A 17,264-nucleotide genomic window follows, 5' to 3' on the forward strand; every position below is an offset into this window, starting at 1 on the left:
AAAGACCCTGATTTGGGGAAAGACTGAAGGCAGGAGAAGAAGGGGCAACAGAGGACAAGATGGTTGGATGGTGTTACCGACTCAATGGACATGAGTTGGAACAGCTCTGGGAGATGGTGAAGGACAGGGAAGCCTGGCGTGCTGCAGTCCATGGGGTCTCAAGGAATCGGACATGGCTTAGTGAGTGATCAGGAACAAGCTTCACTTTCTTTTCTAAAGTAAATTAGGGAAATGGTCCTCAGCCCAGTGTATCTTGATTTTGGCAAAGTTTTGGAGGAAGCTGTGCACGACATAGGGGCTTCCCAGTGGTAAAGAATCCGCCTGCCGACGCAGGAGACGCAGGAGACGCAGGTTCAATTCCTGGAGGAGGGCATGGCAACCCACTCCAGTATTTTTACCTGGAGAATGCCATGGACAGAGGAGCCTGGCCGGCTACAGTCCACAGGGATCACCAACAGTCTGGCAGGATGGAGGGACTAACTGCCTCTTACACTAAAAGCGGAGGGAATGAAGTCCTGGTTCCAGTCCTTTCGGAGGGAAATGTGTTCATGCCACCCTTCCTGCAGCCATTCACCAGTCAGTCAGCTGGTGAGGATGTTTTCTAAGCTAAACTACGTAATTTTAGCCTAATGCTCATTTCCTGGCCAGGCAGGGCTCCCAGAGACGGGCCATGATGCATCATGTAAGCGTCTAGGCAGCATCCCTTCAGCGATTACCTTTTAGCCAAAGCAATAGAAAACAAAGGTCAGCAGAAACAGACCCGACTGGGAGTGAGATTAGTCCTTCCCCGTTGCAGACGCTGTCTTCATACTCACTCGGTGCCTCCTTGTGCGTCTGTCTCCTCACTCCTCCTCCTCAAAAGGATGCCAGTCACGCTGGATGGGAGCCCACCCTAATGACCTCACCCTAACCAGATTACCCCCGCACTGACCCTATCTCAGCGCTTGATGAGGCAGCTGGCATAGCCGTCGTGGGCTGGGGGCGGGGTGTCCAAGGCCAGCTCCCTCAGACGGCCACGTGCCCCCCGGTCACTCACCACCGGCCGGCCTGAGGCTCAGTGCTCTCCTGCGGGCGTGAGCCTTAGATGGGGAAACAGGCAAGGGCTTTGTGCAAATGGCAAGCCAGCACAGCCCCCTGACCTCAGGCGCCACCAGGCAAATCCCACGACTTTTTTTGATTAAACTTTTAACACTGTGTGAGACTGTCGCCGATTAACAATGTTATAATAGCTTCAGGCAGACAGCAAACAGACTCAGCCGTACATGCATCCATTCTCTCCCATAACTGTTCATTCTGATAAAACTTCAAACTGACAGGAAAGTTCTAATAGAAGTAAAAGAACTCTCATAGACCCATTACCAGATTTACTGTGTTTACTTTGTCATGACACACCCTCTTCATTTACCCTATTAGAATATATAATACTGTTTTGCATATTTTAAACAAGACCCGGCCCATGAGCAGGGGCTAGCGGGGTGGAGACAGGGTCTGCTGACAAGATCCGACATCACTTCTTCACAGTCGTCTGTATCACTTTCGGAGGGGATTCAGTTCAGCTCAGTTCAGTCGCTCAGTCGTGTCTGACTCTTTGCGACCCCATGGACTGCAGCACCAGGCCTCCCTGTCCATCACCAACTCCTGGAGCCTACTCAAACTCAAGTTCATAGAGTCAGTGATGCCATCCAACCATCGCACCCTCTGCCATCCCCTTCTCCTGCCTTCAATCTTTCCCAGCATCAGGGTCTTTTCCAATGAGTCAGTTCTTCACATCAGGTGGCCAAAGTATCGGAGTTTCAGCTTCAACATCAGTCCTTCCAATGAATATTCAGGACTGATTTCCTTTAGGATGAACTGGTTGGATCTCCTTGCAGTCCAAGAGACTCTCGAGAGTCTTCTCCAACATCACAGTTCAAAAGCATCAATTCTTTGGGGCTCAGCTTCTTTATAGTCCAACTCTCACAGCCATACATGACTACTGGAAAAACATAGCTTTAACTAGACAGACCTTTGTAGGCAAAGTAATGTCTCTCCTTTTTAATATGCTATCTAGGTTGGTCATAACAGGGGATTACTCATTTACAAATTCAACTGTGTGCTAATTTAGTAAATACACTTAGGAGGTTTCCACCCACTTCCAGAGAAGTGGAGCCATGCAGTCCTTGAAGAGGTTCTCCACGGCCTCCTTCTAGAGCGTGTCTTCGCAGACCCCCAGCTATCCCTCAATCAGCAGAAGGGCCTCACACTTACTTTCCAGGAAGAGTCAATTTCTCTGCACCCGGCAAAGATGGCCGGGCTCCTGTCTCCACATTGGTTTCTGTTACTTCCCGCTTCTCCAGCCTTGATCCTGCGGTCCCCTCTCCCCTCTAACGTGAAGAACCTCCCCTTTGCAAGGGTGTCTTGACTTGTGCCTTCATGCAGACATAAAGCTTCTATCCTAACACATCCTCATTTACCCTGAGGTCTCCTTCCTCCCATCAGCATTTCCTAAGTGTGTCTCACAGGGACCACAGTCACATCACAGGCCCAGGGCTGCAAAGTCAAGTGCGGTTAGGAAATGCCTTGTCTCTTTCTTGCAGGAGTCATCAGAGCCTTTAATTCTCAAAAAATAAAATGGGTCTGAAATGCAGCACTCCCCACGCTGTTCTAACACAGCTTCAGAACTCCATCTTCTGGAACATCTCAAGGGACTAACGTCAGCTTTCAGGAGTGCTGGTCAGCACGCAGTGTCTCTGCGTCCAGCTGGTCTGGGACGGACACGGCCGTCTGTCCAGCCAGTGCTCTTCCCTTCCTCCTGGTCACACGGCTGGACTTTTCCCAGCCTCCCTCTCAGCGAGGTGTGACCATGTGGCCTCCATCTTCCCAGCGGGAGATGTGCCCTTCCCGGCCCCGAACCCCCAAACCTTCTGTGTGCTGGTTCCCACACACTGTCCCTCTGGCTGGAGACGGACCCCCAGCGGACTCGACCCAGCTCCACCGCCACAGGGCGGGTGTCTGAATAGCTGACGGGCGGAGGAGCCCTGGACGATGCCCACGCCTGCCGGGCCGCCGCAGAAACGGGAGGCGCACAGGCCTGTCTGTGCAGAGCCCTGGGAGGCTGCGGCCGGCTCTCACCGCCGCCCAGCCCCCACGCTGCCCATCCTCATCTTCCTGTTATCCAGCCTCCGCTCCCCACCTGCCACGAGATGACCACGGCGCGCGCGTGATGTTTCAGCCAGGTCCTGGGGTCTGATCTGGGTTCTTAGTTCTTCCCATAACCCAACCCTCCTCCCAGAACTTCCTCCTTGCTGGCGTCTGTAGCCGAATTCCATTTCAATCACTTCGATTCTCGGAATATTCTTCTGTTCCTCCATCTCCACCCCCACCTTGGGTGTGTCCCCGTCCCCAGCTTCTCTCTCTGACGCGGCTTCATCTCTGATCTCCTGGTGTCTTCCATCTCATCCAAGAAAACAGAGGCAGAAAGGAGAGCTTAGCGGTTACCTGTCACCTCACCAGGGTATGTTCTTCCAGGAAACAGGCTTGCTTTAGTCACAGCTGTTTATTAGCCTCTAGTTGTGCCTGGCACAGAACAGATGCTCCGTGAACATCATTCATGTTTCTTTATTTGTGTATTTATTTTTATTTATGGTGCCCAGGGTCTCGGTTGCTTCCCGGGGCTTCCTCTAGCAGCAGCAAGCGGGAGTTTCTCTTCGCTGCGGTGGCCTCTCTTGCTGCGGAGCCCAGGCTCTGCGCCTGTGGGCTTCAGCAGCTGTGGCCCCGGGCTTAGTTGCTCCGCAGGCGGGATCTTCCTGGACCAGGGATTGAACTCGCGTCCTCTGCACTGGCAGGCGGGTCCCTGTTTACTGCATCACCAGGGAAGTCCAGTGTCTGTTAAATGACTAGACAAACATCGACCCTATGGACTCTACCCCACCGGTCTCCTCTTTTTTTTTTTTTGGTCTCCTCTGTCCTTGGGACTCTTCAGGCAAGAATACTTAAGTGGGTTGCCATTCCCTGCTCGAGGGGATCTTCCCGCCCCAGGGATCACAGCTGCGCCCCTTAAGTCTCCTGCATTGGCAGGCAGATTCTCTACCACTAGCGCCCCCTGGGAAGCTCAACTAGACAAAGGAACAGAGGCATTACTTTTCCAGTGTCAAAGCCCAGTTACCCCCAGTGATGGGGAAGGACAAAATCCAGAGTTCAGCTGGGAGTTTAGAGAGGAATCGAGATCTCGGGGTGTCACTGGGGAGTCAGGGCGCTGCCCGACACCCCCTTCTCGTGCAATGTGGAGTGAGGGTCTCTGCCGCCAGCGGGCACCAGCAGGTGGAAGGAAAGGGCTGGGGCACCAGGATGGAAGAATGTTCCAGGAGCGGAGCCACATGAGCGGTGGGGGGAGGGCACAGACAGGAAAGCAAACGCCCTGCTCTCTGCAGAAGCCAACTGTTTCTGAGGAAACTCCACGTGCGGGCCTCCTTGAAGCTGAGGGTCTGCACGTGCCAGCCACTGCTGTGCCCTGGGGACACACGGCTGAGAGCGGCCACTCTCTGCCCGGAGAAGCCCACCGTCCAGCAGCATGTCTGGCCCAAACCACGGTCCTGTGGTCACGCGCTAAACGCAACCTGCCAACAGCAGAGCAGGAGAGACCTGGGCACAGAGGGCGTGTCAGTCACCCTGCCGGAGACGTGTACTGGGACAGACACACCGAGGCGCTGATGCCTGGGCTCCTCTCGGGAGAAAGTCTCCTAACTGAGGGCGTCCGTTCACTCGGCAACTGGTACTGAGCTCTGACTCTGCCAGGCTCTGGGCCACAGGGGTGGGCAGAAACAGACACAGCCCTGCCCTCGCTTCCCCGGGGAGAAGTGCCATCAGCCTCACAATCACGCCAACAAATGCACAACCTAAATCCGAAACCAAGGCTAAGATGGAGCGGTGCCAGGCTTTCCTGGAGGAGAAATAAACCGTGAGTGCACTTACAGATCTATGGAGAACAGGGAGGGCAGAGACTGCAGGCTGGACCAGAGTGTAAATAACAGAGCTGCCGGCCACCCAAGGAGAGACCAGACTGCCCGGGTCCACCCTCGGGGGCGAGGTCTGACCACGTGACCAAGCCATGGCCAACAGTGTCTGGGGTGTGATTCCTGAGTGCATCCCTAAAAAAGGGACTTCTCTCCCCTCCCCTTTTTCCCCTTCCTCTCCCGCTGGAGGTGGTGGTGAGTCATCTTGGAGCCCATGGACCACGGCGACGCTCCAGGGAAGCTGGAAGCAAGGGGCCCCAGGGCACTGACGCTGGAGCTGCCTTTGGAGCCCGGGAACCCTTCCCCAGGTAGGCGTGTGAAAGAGAAACGGACTTCTCCCTTCTCAGGGAACTATCACTGGAGTGCTTTGTGGGAGCAACTAAACTCATACATTTTTTTTTTTTTTTTTTAGAATGAGCCTTGTTTACTTGTCTGGCTCAACTCTTAGTTACAGCACACAGAATCCTCATTGCATCAAGCAAGATTTTTCTTCGTGCTACACAAACTCTAGTTGTGGCATGCAGACTCAATAACTGTGTGGGCTTAGTTGTCCCTCGGTGTGTGGTAAAGAACCCGCCGGCCAATGCTGGAGACACAAGAGACGTGGATTCGATGCCTGGGTCAGGAAGATCCCCTGCAGGAGGGCATGGCAACCCACTCCAGTGTTCTTGCCTAGAGGAGGCTGACGGGCTACAGTCCATGGGGTTGCACAGAGTCACACACGACTGAAGCGACTTAATACACATGTGGGATTTCAGTTCCCTGACCAGGGATTGAACCCATGTCTCCAGATTCTTAACCATGAGAGCGCCCAGGAAGTCCCCGAACTAATACTTCTTAATGCACACATCTGGAAGATACTAACAGTCACTTAGCTTTCTTTTGCTGAAGAATTGATGCTTTTGAAGTGTGGTGTTGGAGAAGACTCTTGAGAGTCCCTTGGACTGCAAGGAGATCCAACCAGTCCATCCTCAAAGAGATCAGTCCTGGGTGTTCATTGGAAGGACTGATGCTGAAGCTGAAACTCCAGTACTTTGGCCACTTCATGCGAAGAGCTGACTCAGTTGAAAAGACCCTGATGCTGGTAGGGATTGGGGACAGGAGAAGAAGGGGCTGACAGAGGGTGCGATGGCTGGATGGCATCACTGACTCAATGGGCATGAGTGTGAGTAAACTCCAGGAGTTGGTGATGGACAGGGAGGCCTGGTGTCCTGCGATTCATGGGGTTGCAGAGACATGACTAAGTAACTGAACTGAACTGAACAGTCTCTTAATAATCCCACAGACAGTAACAATTAGTCAGGCCTGTTGAGAAATGAGTTGGACTCTGCCTCAAGAGAGATTTGATTATTCATGTACTCAGGATCTGAGGAACTCATTGCTGGGGAAATGAAATCATCTTGGGATGTGGAGAGAAGTTTGGCTTCTAGAAGGTTCATGACCTTTCCAAACCCCCTCACATCTATTAGATTAAGCTGGGTGCAGCCCTGGCTGCCCCCAGACCGGGCTGTCTAAGGGGCTCGTCATCCCAGGAGCAGGAAGGCAAAGCTTAGCAGACAGACAGCACCTCCCTTCTTCACGCTTCCCGTGACAGGTTGTTACAGCAGGAGAGCCTCCGAAAGAAACGTGGTCCTGCCTCTGGCTTAGGACCCGACACGGTCTGTATTATCAGTGAGAGGTGACCGTGGCCCAATTCCAAGACCTGTGGGGAGAGCAGTCTGCATTTTTTTTAATGTTTAATTAATTGATTAATTTTAATTGGAGGATAGTTACAATATTGTGATGGTTTTTGCCATACATCAACATGAATCGGCCACAGACATATATGGGTCCACCCCCATCCCATCCTCAACCCCCCTCACTTCCCTCCCCACCCCACCCCCTAGGTGGTCCCAGACACCCACTCTGGCAGCCTTGCTTCATGCTGCTTCGAGATCGCATGAAGCATCTGGTCATCTGTCATCTGGTCATCTGTTTTACATATGGTCCTGTATATATTTCAATGCTATTCTCTCAAACCCTCCCACCCTCTCCTTTAACGACACCTGCCTCCTCAGGAGAAAACCGCTTGGGGAGCAGGGTGGCTATCACAGCACCTTCAAGCATCAGCTCTCTAATAACGTGGGTGAGAGCCGGATGCCTGAGAGGCCAGTCTGCTGTCCCTGGGGTGTCCCCGGGGCTTCCCCGGTGGCTCAGACAGTGAAGAATCTGCCTGAGATGCAGGAGACTGCAGGTTCGATCCCTGGGTCAGGTAGATCCCCTGGAGGAGGGCATGGTGACCCCACTCCAGTGTTCTTGCCTGGAAAAGTCCCATAGATAAAGGAGCCTGGCAGGCTGCCATCAGACACGACTGAGCGACTGATGTCCAGCTGATGTCCCCCGAGAGTCTGAGCTGCTCACAGGAGGTCAGGGCACCTCCAGAGCGGAGTGGAGCTAGGACGCCAGGTGAGACCTGCTTCCTGCCTCTCCCCAGCTCTGCCCCATCACCCCCATCAGTGCCCACTCCCTGACCATGTGCTCTCCGCAGGGCCAGCATGCCGAGGCGGACAGGACAGAGCCCGTGGCCTGTGCGGAGGTGTTGGCACCTGGCTACAGTGTGGTTCCAGAATGAGCACCGTGCGCCCCCGGGGAACCGCAGGGCTCCCAGCGCTTCAGGCCGGAACAGCCACAAAGGACAGACGACTGCGCGAGGACGGCTGGGACCTCCCTGCTCACCACGAGGCTCAGGCACGAGGCCCCCGCGCGCGTGCGACACGCCTGTACGCACACAAATGCACGCAAGTGCACACGCAGGCGCACGGTGCCTGCGCCGGGGCGCGCGCGGAGGGCGAACACCTGTCCGCGCGGAGCTGCCAGCTCGGTTCCCTGCCCGCCGGCCCGCGCGCCCTCCCCGCGCCGTCTATTTATAAGCGCCCCGGCTCTGCCCGTATTGGTCAGGCGCCTGGCCGGTCAGGCGCCATCGCGGCGGCCCCAGCGGAGCGAGTGCGGCCGCGCCTTCAGCCGGGCAGCCCCGTGAGTAGCGGCGACCCTCTTCGGGGCGGGGGGACCACCCGCGCGTCCCGGGGCCCTCCGGCTCCTGCGCCTCCGCCGCGAGCGCAGTCCTGCGCTGGAACCCGCCCGGTCCTGGGGCGCCCTCGCCGGCCCGTGAGCGCTGGGGCGGGGGCGCCTGTGCCTGCCCGTCCCGGGGGTCCTCCTGGAACCCGAGGACAGTGCCCGGCACAGCACACGGTCCAGAGCCTTCACTGCAGATTGAAGATTCTAACCGCCCTGCGTCTCCCTTCCGCCCCGACGCCCGACGCCCGGGGGGACTCTTAAGGAGCTCTGTGCCAGCTAAAAGCTCCGGGGAGAATGCGAAGAGGCCGCGAAGGGAGGAGCAAAGGCGACCCGTCTTATGCAGCTTATCTCCCTCCTGGGCGGCCTTGGCGCCCCGGTGTGGTTTATTACCATGCAGTAAATCCAGGGTTGTCAGTACGCCTGGGAGACGCGGTGCACTCAGGCCGGTCCAGAGCCGTTTCTGCCAGGCTCTGAACAGGATGGTGATGCTGAAAGGCAATAGGGTTGGGGACTAGTGGGGAAGCCAGGGGTCACCAAGGTAACGGCTGTAGGGGTGAGAAAACAACAACCCGGAGGAGTTAGACAGGAGGGCGAAGGCCGCCGGGAGGAGGGGCGGGGGATGGGGGGGCGTGTCCCCTCTGAGAGGTGGGGTTACCCAAGGCCTGCTGGTGGTCCTTGCCATGGAAATTAAGAACCCTCTGCTGCCCTGTCTTCCTTTTTTTTTTTTTTTTTCTTCAATGGATGCTGGAATATGTCAGCTTTGCATGTTGACAAGTTACCAAAAAAAGTCTGTGAGCTGCCAATTTGCTATCTCTGGCTTCAGGCCCCTAAAAACAGGGGCCAGGGCCAAATTCCCAAGCACACGGTGCCTGGGGACCGATCTTGAGGGCCAGAGACCTGGATGTCAGAATGTGTCAAGCTGCAGGCAAGGAAATCGAGGTAATGATTCTGCAGCATTTATCTGCCACGGAAAAAGGGATAGCAACTTAAAGACTCAAGCGCCACTTTTATACGTAGAAAGAAAACATCTTCAAGATACTGGTTAATAACATGCATAAAAGCTATGAACTTGTAATTTAGGGCTAAGCAAAGCATTCATTTAATTGCACAAACCTTGTTGAGCAACTCTCCTGTGCCAGGCAGTGTCACAGACAGATGTTAGAAACACAAAGGAGGGACTTCCGAGGTGGTCCGGTAGCTATGAGTTTGCCCTCCCAATGTAGGGGGCCCAGGTTTGATCTCTGGACAGGGAACTAGGTCCCACATGCCGCAGCTAAGACCCAGCACAGCCAGATAAGTAAATAATGTTTTTTAAGAAAGAATACAAGAGGATTAAGATCGGAGTCCCGTGGTCACTGTGCTCCCCGGTGAGAAGGGAGCGGGGTGGACACAGAAATAAATTGTGGTAACAACAGTGCTTTTGAACTATGGTGTTGGAGAAGACTCTTGAGAGTCCCTTGGACTGCAACGAGATCCAACCAGTCCATCCTAAAGGAGATCAGTCCTGGGTGTTCATTAGAAGGACTGATGCTGAAGCTGAAACTCCAATACTCTGGCCACCTGATAAGAACTGACTCATTGGAAAAGACCCTGATGCTGGGAAAGACTGAAGGCGGGAGGAGAAGGGGACGATAGAGGATGAGATGGTTGGATGGCATCACTGACTCAATGGACATGGGTTTGGGTGGACTCCGGGAGTTGGTGATGGACAGGGAGGCCTGGCGTGCTGTGGTCCATGGGGTCGCAGAGTCAGACACGACTGAGCGACTGAACTGAGTGACTGAACCACAGCGAAGTCACTGCTGTGCTCGAGGTAAGAAGCAAGGAAGGGCCTTGAAGGCTTCACTGAGAGGGTGATGTCTGGGCTGAATTTTGAAGAGCCAGTCCCAGTTTTTGAGGCGGAAGCGGTGAAGGGTGCTGCAGACAGAGAACGACATGTGAGGCTGGCCGCCCGGGATGCCAGGGTTCACCGTCACAGAGCTGGCTAACACAGGGAGGCGCAGTCACCCTCTGAGACGGGCAGGGCTGGGAGGGCTGCGGAGAGGCCTTCTGATGCCTGGATGGCGCTGGTGAAAACAGGCTCAAGATAACTTCTGTGACTGTGGGGAGACTGATTCATGCACAGTCACCAGCTCCCAGAAGGGCTGTGTGGTAACTCTGGAACTCAGGCATCACTTTCTGAGGTCGCGTTGACCTTCCTCGGCTTGCCAACCAAAATCTGTTCAAAGGGGTTTTATGCTGGAGTTTGGGACCCTAACCACGTAATTTCTTAGGTCTTCAGTCTTTTTCATTAGTAAAGTTCAAGGCTTTGCTGTTGACCAACTCTATCATTTCAGATTATAACCTCCTCACATACTGAACATGTCTATGGGGAAAAAATATATACACTAATTCAGGAATCCAGTAACTTCTTTTCCCACCAAAGTAGATGTAGGAAGACATTGTTCCTGCCTTCCTCTCAAGGCAGTTCTCATTCAGACTGGAGAAGCAGGGTGTAAGCTTTTGGATTTTCCAGTGACTCGTAAGTTAGGTTGCCTTCACTGTGACAGTAGATTCATAATGTATCTATATATCCTGTCTGTCTCTCTCTCTATATATATACACACACTAATGTGGTTTACAGTGTAGGTTCAATTTTCAAAGTTGGTAAGTTTCTCTAATGTTAATACAAATTTTAATTTTAAACTTAGTTTATGCAATATTTAAGACATGCAAAAAGGCATAAGGAATAATAATAAAATGCGTCAGGTGCCCCCCATGCAACTGACGAAATTAAATGTGGATTATTCAGTCGAAGCTCCTTGCACCCTTCTCCAACTGTGTCCCCTTCCTTCCATGCCTTCTGAAGGCAGCTGCTGTCCTGAAGGTGGTGTTTATAGTTACCTTTCATTTCTTTATATTCCACTATAATTGTATGTATCCCCTTAAAGAATATGCAATTCTTCTAACTTCCTTCTTTATTTTCTGGTCGCACCGTGTGGCATGCGGGATCTTATTTCCCCAACCAGGGATTGAACCTATGCCCTCTGCACTGGGAACACAGTTCCAACCACTGGACAGCCAGGGAAGCCCCATGACTTCTCATTATATAATGTCAAACTTACAGGACAGTTCTAATAATAGTGCAAAAAACTCCCTAAAGCCCTTTACCACACTCACCAAATGTTTATATTTACATTGTCATAATATGCACTGTATGTTTATTCTATTAGAGTATATAATATTGTTTTGCATATTTTAAACAAGACATCAGTGGCACGCAGCCCCTGTTCTTCACGGTCTTTTTCACACACTAAGGTTTGTGAAATTCATCCATGTTGCTACATGTAGCTCTAGTTCATTCTTTTCTTAAGCTTCTACAAGCTCTTTTTAAATACTGTACAATATTCTCTTGAGTGAGTATGCTATAGTCTATCTGTTCTCCCGTTATTGGCATTTAGGCTCTTTCCAAAGTTTTGCTAATTCAAACAGTGCTGCTATGAATTTAAACTACTTTTAACTTCAGCAAAATATAGAGGCATGGTCACGTATGAATCATGATTCAGAGAGGGTTGGATGGCATCACCGACTCAGTGGACATGAGTCTGAGTAAACTCCGGGAGTTGGTGATGGACAGGGAGGCCTGGTGTGCTACAGTCCATGGGGTCGCAAAGAGTCAGACTTGACTGAGCGACTGATCTGAACTGAGCTGAACAACTTTAAAGGTATTAGAAAGATTATAAAACTAAACATCGTAAAAGTACAATACTGGCAGTTTAAATTAACATTTTTATGTCCCGTTAAACTTTATAGCAATCCACTTCTTAAAACTGAGTATTCTGGACGTGGGTGAAACTGCATGTTGGATTTGCAGAGTAATTAGGCTTTATTCTTGTGACATATTTATCTTTGCTACTCATTTTTTCCCATTGTTATGGGCACTATTAATATGAGTGCACCAATTGAGTCTTCTATAAATTGGAGCAGAGAATAACTTCCCATTGATATCACTGAGAACATTTGTACAGTTTTATTTTGCTGATGAAAGGAGAATGCCCTCTGTGCGCCCCTCCACCCCCAGGGAAAGCTGCTGTCAGCTCCTTTACTTGTGAGCCGAGTCTGTGCCACGGGCAGTTTGTCTAGGAGCCCAAACGTTTTTATCGTTCAAAAATTATTTGCCCAGGTGTATTCAGCTTCACCAGGCAAATTACATATTGGAGACGCATGGCCTCATTTCATTCTCCCAACTATTCTTATATAACTCTTGACACTAATCTCAGGTCAGGAATCAGAAAGAGGCTAAGAAACTTGCTCATGTTGTAAATGGCACAGCAAGGTCGCAGAACCCAGGTCTCAGGAACCCAAGAGAAAGCCCATGTTCCTCACCTCTGAGCCACACTGCTACCCCACCATGAGCACCTGGACCCAAAGGACTGATCCAACTGTGACTACTTTATTTATATACAGCGCCCCCACTTTACTGATGCAGAAACCAGCATGCAGAAAGGTTCCGTCGTTCCAGGATGACAGCAAGTAAATGGCTCAGCTCAGACCCAGGACTGTGGTGTGTGTGTGTGAGTCGCTCAGTCGTGTCCGACACTTTGTGACCCCATGGACTGAAACCCGCCAGGCTTCTCTGCCCATGGGATTCTCCAGGCAAGAATACTGGAGTGGGTTGCCATTCCCTTCTCTGGGGGTTCTTCCCAACCCAAGGATCAAACCCAGGTCTCCCGCATTGCGGGCACAGTCTTTACCGTCTGAGTCACCCGGGGAGCCCAGACCCGGGACCGCCTCACTTTAAAGCCCCGTCTGCAACACCAGTGTCTTCTACACAGCTTATACGTACAAGAGACAATGCTGGGGACGCTTATTGAAGTGTTTAACTGCCCAAGCGTTTTCCAGGTCTCCACCAGGAAAGTCATTTGGTCTGTAAATCCATAGCAATTAGCGTAGCTTTCAGAAGTTGTATAAAAGGGGGTTAAAAGGAACAGATACTTAAATATATATGCCCATCTGAAAAAGTCATAAATGCTTCTTCCGATTATGAAAAGTATTATTTGCTGTTGTTGTTGAAGCCAGTGTTTGGGGCAGAGAAACTGTATCCAAACATTTATTTAGAAAATTGATTTATCTTCAGGAATCTCGGGGAGACAACCAGATGATCTTTTAAAAATAGGAATCTGACCCTTCCCCGTCTCAAAACTCTCCAGCTGGATTGAAGCAGAGATTTGGAGGTGGGGCGCCCGGCAGGGTCTGGACGGCGGGTTTCCTTCTGACCGTGGGCAGGCTTGTTGTCCTGTGGTCTGTTTTGTATAGCCCACAAGCTCAGAATGAATTTCATCATCTTAAATGGCTTTTTAAAACCAAAGGAAGAATAACATTTCATGATGTGAAAATGCACGAAATGCAAGTTTCAGTGTCTGTAAGACATTTTTTTTTGGCACAGAGCGATGCTCATCTGTTACATACTGTCTATAGCTACCCCTGCACTGCAGTGGCCACCCTGAACTCAGACAGAAACCCCACGAAGCTGAGACTCCCTCTCTGGCTCTAGCCGGGTGCTTGCGTTACAGGGCTGACCAAGGGGGCAGGCTCTGGAGTCTGGGTTCAAGACTCAGTTCCTCTGCTTAGAAGATGTGGTCGCTGAATGTGAACAGGTAAATTCAGAAGAGCTGACTTAGTGATTTCCACCTTCTATCAAGGAGAAATGAGCAACACTGGAAATTTCTACAGTTCTTTTGCTCCACAGTGCAGTAACAGAGAACGTAAGGATATAGCAAGAGTGAAACTGTAAAATATGTATTTGCAATTCCTTATGCAATGTCGTCTCATGTTCACGCATATGCCACTTATACTAGTGAGGCCTCCTGAGTGCTCACAACAGCACCCCCCAACTCAAGCTTGCTCAGACATCAGAGGGAGTGGGATCTCCCTCTGAACTGAAGCATACAGATATGAGGCATGTCTCAAGCGTTGCCGCCCTGAAATCGCAGCCTCCTTTCCTGTCCTGGCTCCGTCCTCCTGCCGGCTGTGGGCACATGGTGCAGAGGGCCGACCCCTGATCTGTGCAGCACGCGGACGCCCCCCGACCCCTGATCTGGGCAGCACGCGGACGCCCCCCGACCCCTGATCTGGGCAGCACGTGGATGCCCCCCGACCCCTGATCTGGGCAGCATGCAGACGCCCCCCGAGCACTGCACCAGAGGCTGAGCGTCACTGCAGTTGGGCCAGTCTCAGGGTCCCGCCGGCCCCTGAAGCAGGCTCAGGGCGAGGGCCGTGGTGGGGAGTCCCACCCACTCCGCCCCAAGGGAGGCAGGCTGGGGGCTGAGAGAACGCTGACTCTGTGAGTACAGAGCTGCACGTAAGACGTCACCTGTGACGTGTTTATCAAGAAAACCGGCCCAGGGACTTCCCTGGTGGTCCAGTGCTAAGATTCAGCGGTCCCAGTGCAGGCGGCCCCAGTTCTACCCCCAGGCAACGAACTGGATCCCACATACCGCAACTAAGGGTCCACACGCCACCTGAAGACCGCAGTGCCCACATTCCGCAGCGGCACAGCCAAATGCATAAATAAATAAGATAGAGGTTTAAAGACAGAAAACCCATCCATCATGGACCAAGGATTCCATTTTTAATATTTGAAACGAATGCCACTTCTGTTTTTATGAAACTAGTCCTAAGCTAAAAGGTTCAACAAGGGTGGCTTGGTTCCTGCCTGAAAGATACAAAATCCTAGGCTGCAGTCATAACGCTTGGGTCCCCAGTGCCTCATTTCCCTCAGGCATCATCGAGATAAGCGCTTTAGGAACCAGCAAGGCTGAACGGCCTGCATTGTGTTAGATCCTGAAAGCCCACCGGGAAGCTTGCTCTTGGCTTTCTACACTGTGGGGGTAGGTGCCTTTTGAAAGAGTCTTATGTATCAGTAAATGGAATGGAAATCTTCAAACATTTATTTCCTTGTAAGACCAGTCTTACAGTTTTTAAGTTGAGGCGACAGCTGTCATGTAAATCTGACTGATGTGTTTATGTATGAAGAGGCCTGCATAATATGGTTCGGACCACTTGTAATGTGTTGCAGGAGAGCTCAGACAGATAATGACTGCCTAACTACCCGTAATTGGATTCTCTTTGTAAAAATCTACAACGAAGCAAAAAAGCAAAGGTTCACTTCTGGCCTGAAAACTCTTACATAGGAAGTTTACCTTCTTACTGAAATATGCCTGAGCCGTTGTTCTGTTCTTATTGCTGTTTAATCGCTAAGTCATAGCCGACTCCTTGCGACCCCATGGGCTGTAACCCGCCAGCTCCTCTGTCCGTGGGATTTCCCAGGCGAGAAGACTGGAGCGGGTTGCCATTTTCTCCTCCAGGGGGTCTTCCCGACCCAGGGATGGAACCTATGTCCCTGCATCGGCGGGAGGCTCTTCACCACCGAGCCGTCGGGACCCAGGGATGGAACCTGTGTCCCTGCCTGGCGGGGGGCTCTTCACCACCGAGCCGTCGGGGACCCAGGGATGGAACCTGTGTCCCTGCCTGGCGGGGGGCTCTTCACCACCGAGTCGGGGAGGCCAACTGAGCCGCCACTGCCAGAAGACCCGCCGAGGAGGGCTGCGGTCTCATTCCGAGTGTACGGATTCTGGGCCTGGCCAGTCACTGTGATTCCACACCCCTGAGCACAGTCATTTTTTAGGTCTTAGAGTTGCTATTATATCATTAAACATTCCTCTCATGCTTAACCCTTGTTTCCTGAAGTGAACTTTAATTCAACACCGAAAACATGCCATGTCTCATTGAGACATATGAGATTTCTAATGCTTTACCAGATTATAGAAATTTAGAAAGCTTATAACCTTACAGCTGACAGATTCTGCTTTCACAGTGTTGAAATCATCACCTCCCTTTCTTTCTCAGCTCCTCTGCTGACTTGTCTGCCATCGATGTTAATTTTTGCTGTGTACAACTTCAGCCATGTTACGCCTGGACGGGATGACAGAGACTTGAGATCCACTCTTCCCATCAAGGGCTTCCGACTCTAGGAATGTCCTTCTTTAGAGCAAAATGGCTAATTAGCTTCCTTGAAACATCCTGTTTCCGTTCCCCTGGGGAAGGTGAAGCTGAGACAAGCTTAGAGAGATTTTTAATTAGACTTGTGCCTTTTCAGGCAAGAAGTAATTCCGCCTCCGCCTCTACCCTGGGAGATAGGGGAGAGCCAAGGGAGGGTCAGAGAGAGGGTCTGACTCCTGTGGGTTCTGTAAGTTTAGGACGATTTCGTTGTAAGATTCAAGGGCTCTGAGTTCTCACATCAACGGACACTTGATTGTACTTTGCTTTCCCAAGCGCCGTTTTGAAGTATTTACTCCACAGCAAACTCTGAGCAGAATTTTAGTGGACTGTTTTTCCAGCCAGCCTACGCCTTAGGCCCCTTGTGATTTTGCAGGCTGGCTGTGATCGCATCTGGGTGCGTTTTGGGGGACGGAGCGTGTAACCTCTGGGGTGGTGGGGTTGCATCTCTGCAGAGAGACTGTCTCCTGATGACCCCGGTCCTCCACTTGCAGGTCAGCTGAGTTTGGTAACAGGAAGTGGACACACAAAAGGTGCCCATCTTAACTCCCTGCTGGCCCGGTGGTTGAGAGTCTGCCTGCCAACGTGGGGGACACAGGTTCGATCCCCAGTCTGGGAAGATTCCGCACGCCTTGGGGCAACAAAGCCCAAGTGCCACAGTTCCTGAAGCCCACACACCCAAGAGCAGGGGGCCCCTGGACTGGGAAGCCTGCACCCGCAGCTGGGGAGCAGCCCCACCCAGTAGCTGGAGAAGGCCGCCCGGCAACTAAGACCCAGCGTGCCACAGACAAGCAAGTAAAATCATTTTTTACAAAGGGGGCCATCCATTCTCTCTTCATTCACCTTGGCAGGGAGGTCTTTCCAGCCCTCCTAGAAAAGTCTCTGCCATAAGTTAGAGAAATATTGTTCGTGGTTAATAATTTATTAGTTTGTTTTTTTTTTACTATCAATGCCATTATTTTAGATACCACAGTAGTTGTCTTTTGTTGTTTTTTTGGTGTTGTTTAGTCACTAAGTTGTGTCTGGCTCTTTGCGACCCTGTGGACTGTAGCCAACCAGGCTCCTCTGTCTACGGGATTCTCCAGGCAAGAATACTGGAGTGATTGCCATTTCCTTCTCCAGGGGATCTTCCTGAACCAGGGACTGAACCCGCGTCTCCTGCTTGGCAAGTGGGTTCTTCAC

General features: G+C 51.8%; 1 protein-coding gene across 1 annotated transcript in view; it reads left to right on the forward strand.

Annotated features, from left to right (window-relative positions):
- The first annotated feature begins 7,849 nt into the window (after positions 1 to 7,849).
- KBTBD12 (kelch repeat and BTB domain containing 12) overlaps positions 7,850 to 17,264 on the forward strand; it is a 55,629-nt gene continuing 46,214 nt past the window's right edge. The window contains exon 1 of the mRNA XM_043442745.1: positions 7,850 to 8,003. The gene's annotated coding sequence lies outside the window, so the exon portion shown is untranslated. The remainder of the gene's footprint in view (positions 8,004 to 17,264) is intronic.

The sequence above is a fragment of the Cervus canadensis genome, chromosome 22 (genome assembly GCF_019320065.1).
Source record: "Cervus canadensis isolate Bull #8, Minnesota chromosome 22, ASM1932006v1, whole genome shotgun sequence".
NCBI lineage: Eukaryota > Metazoa > Chordata > Mammalia > Artiodactyla > Cervidae > Cervus > Cervus canadensis.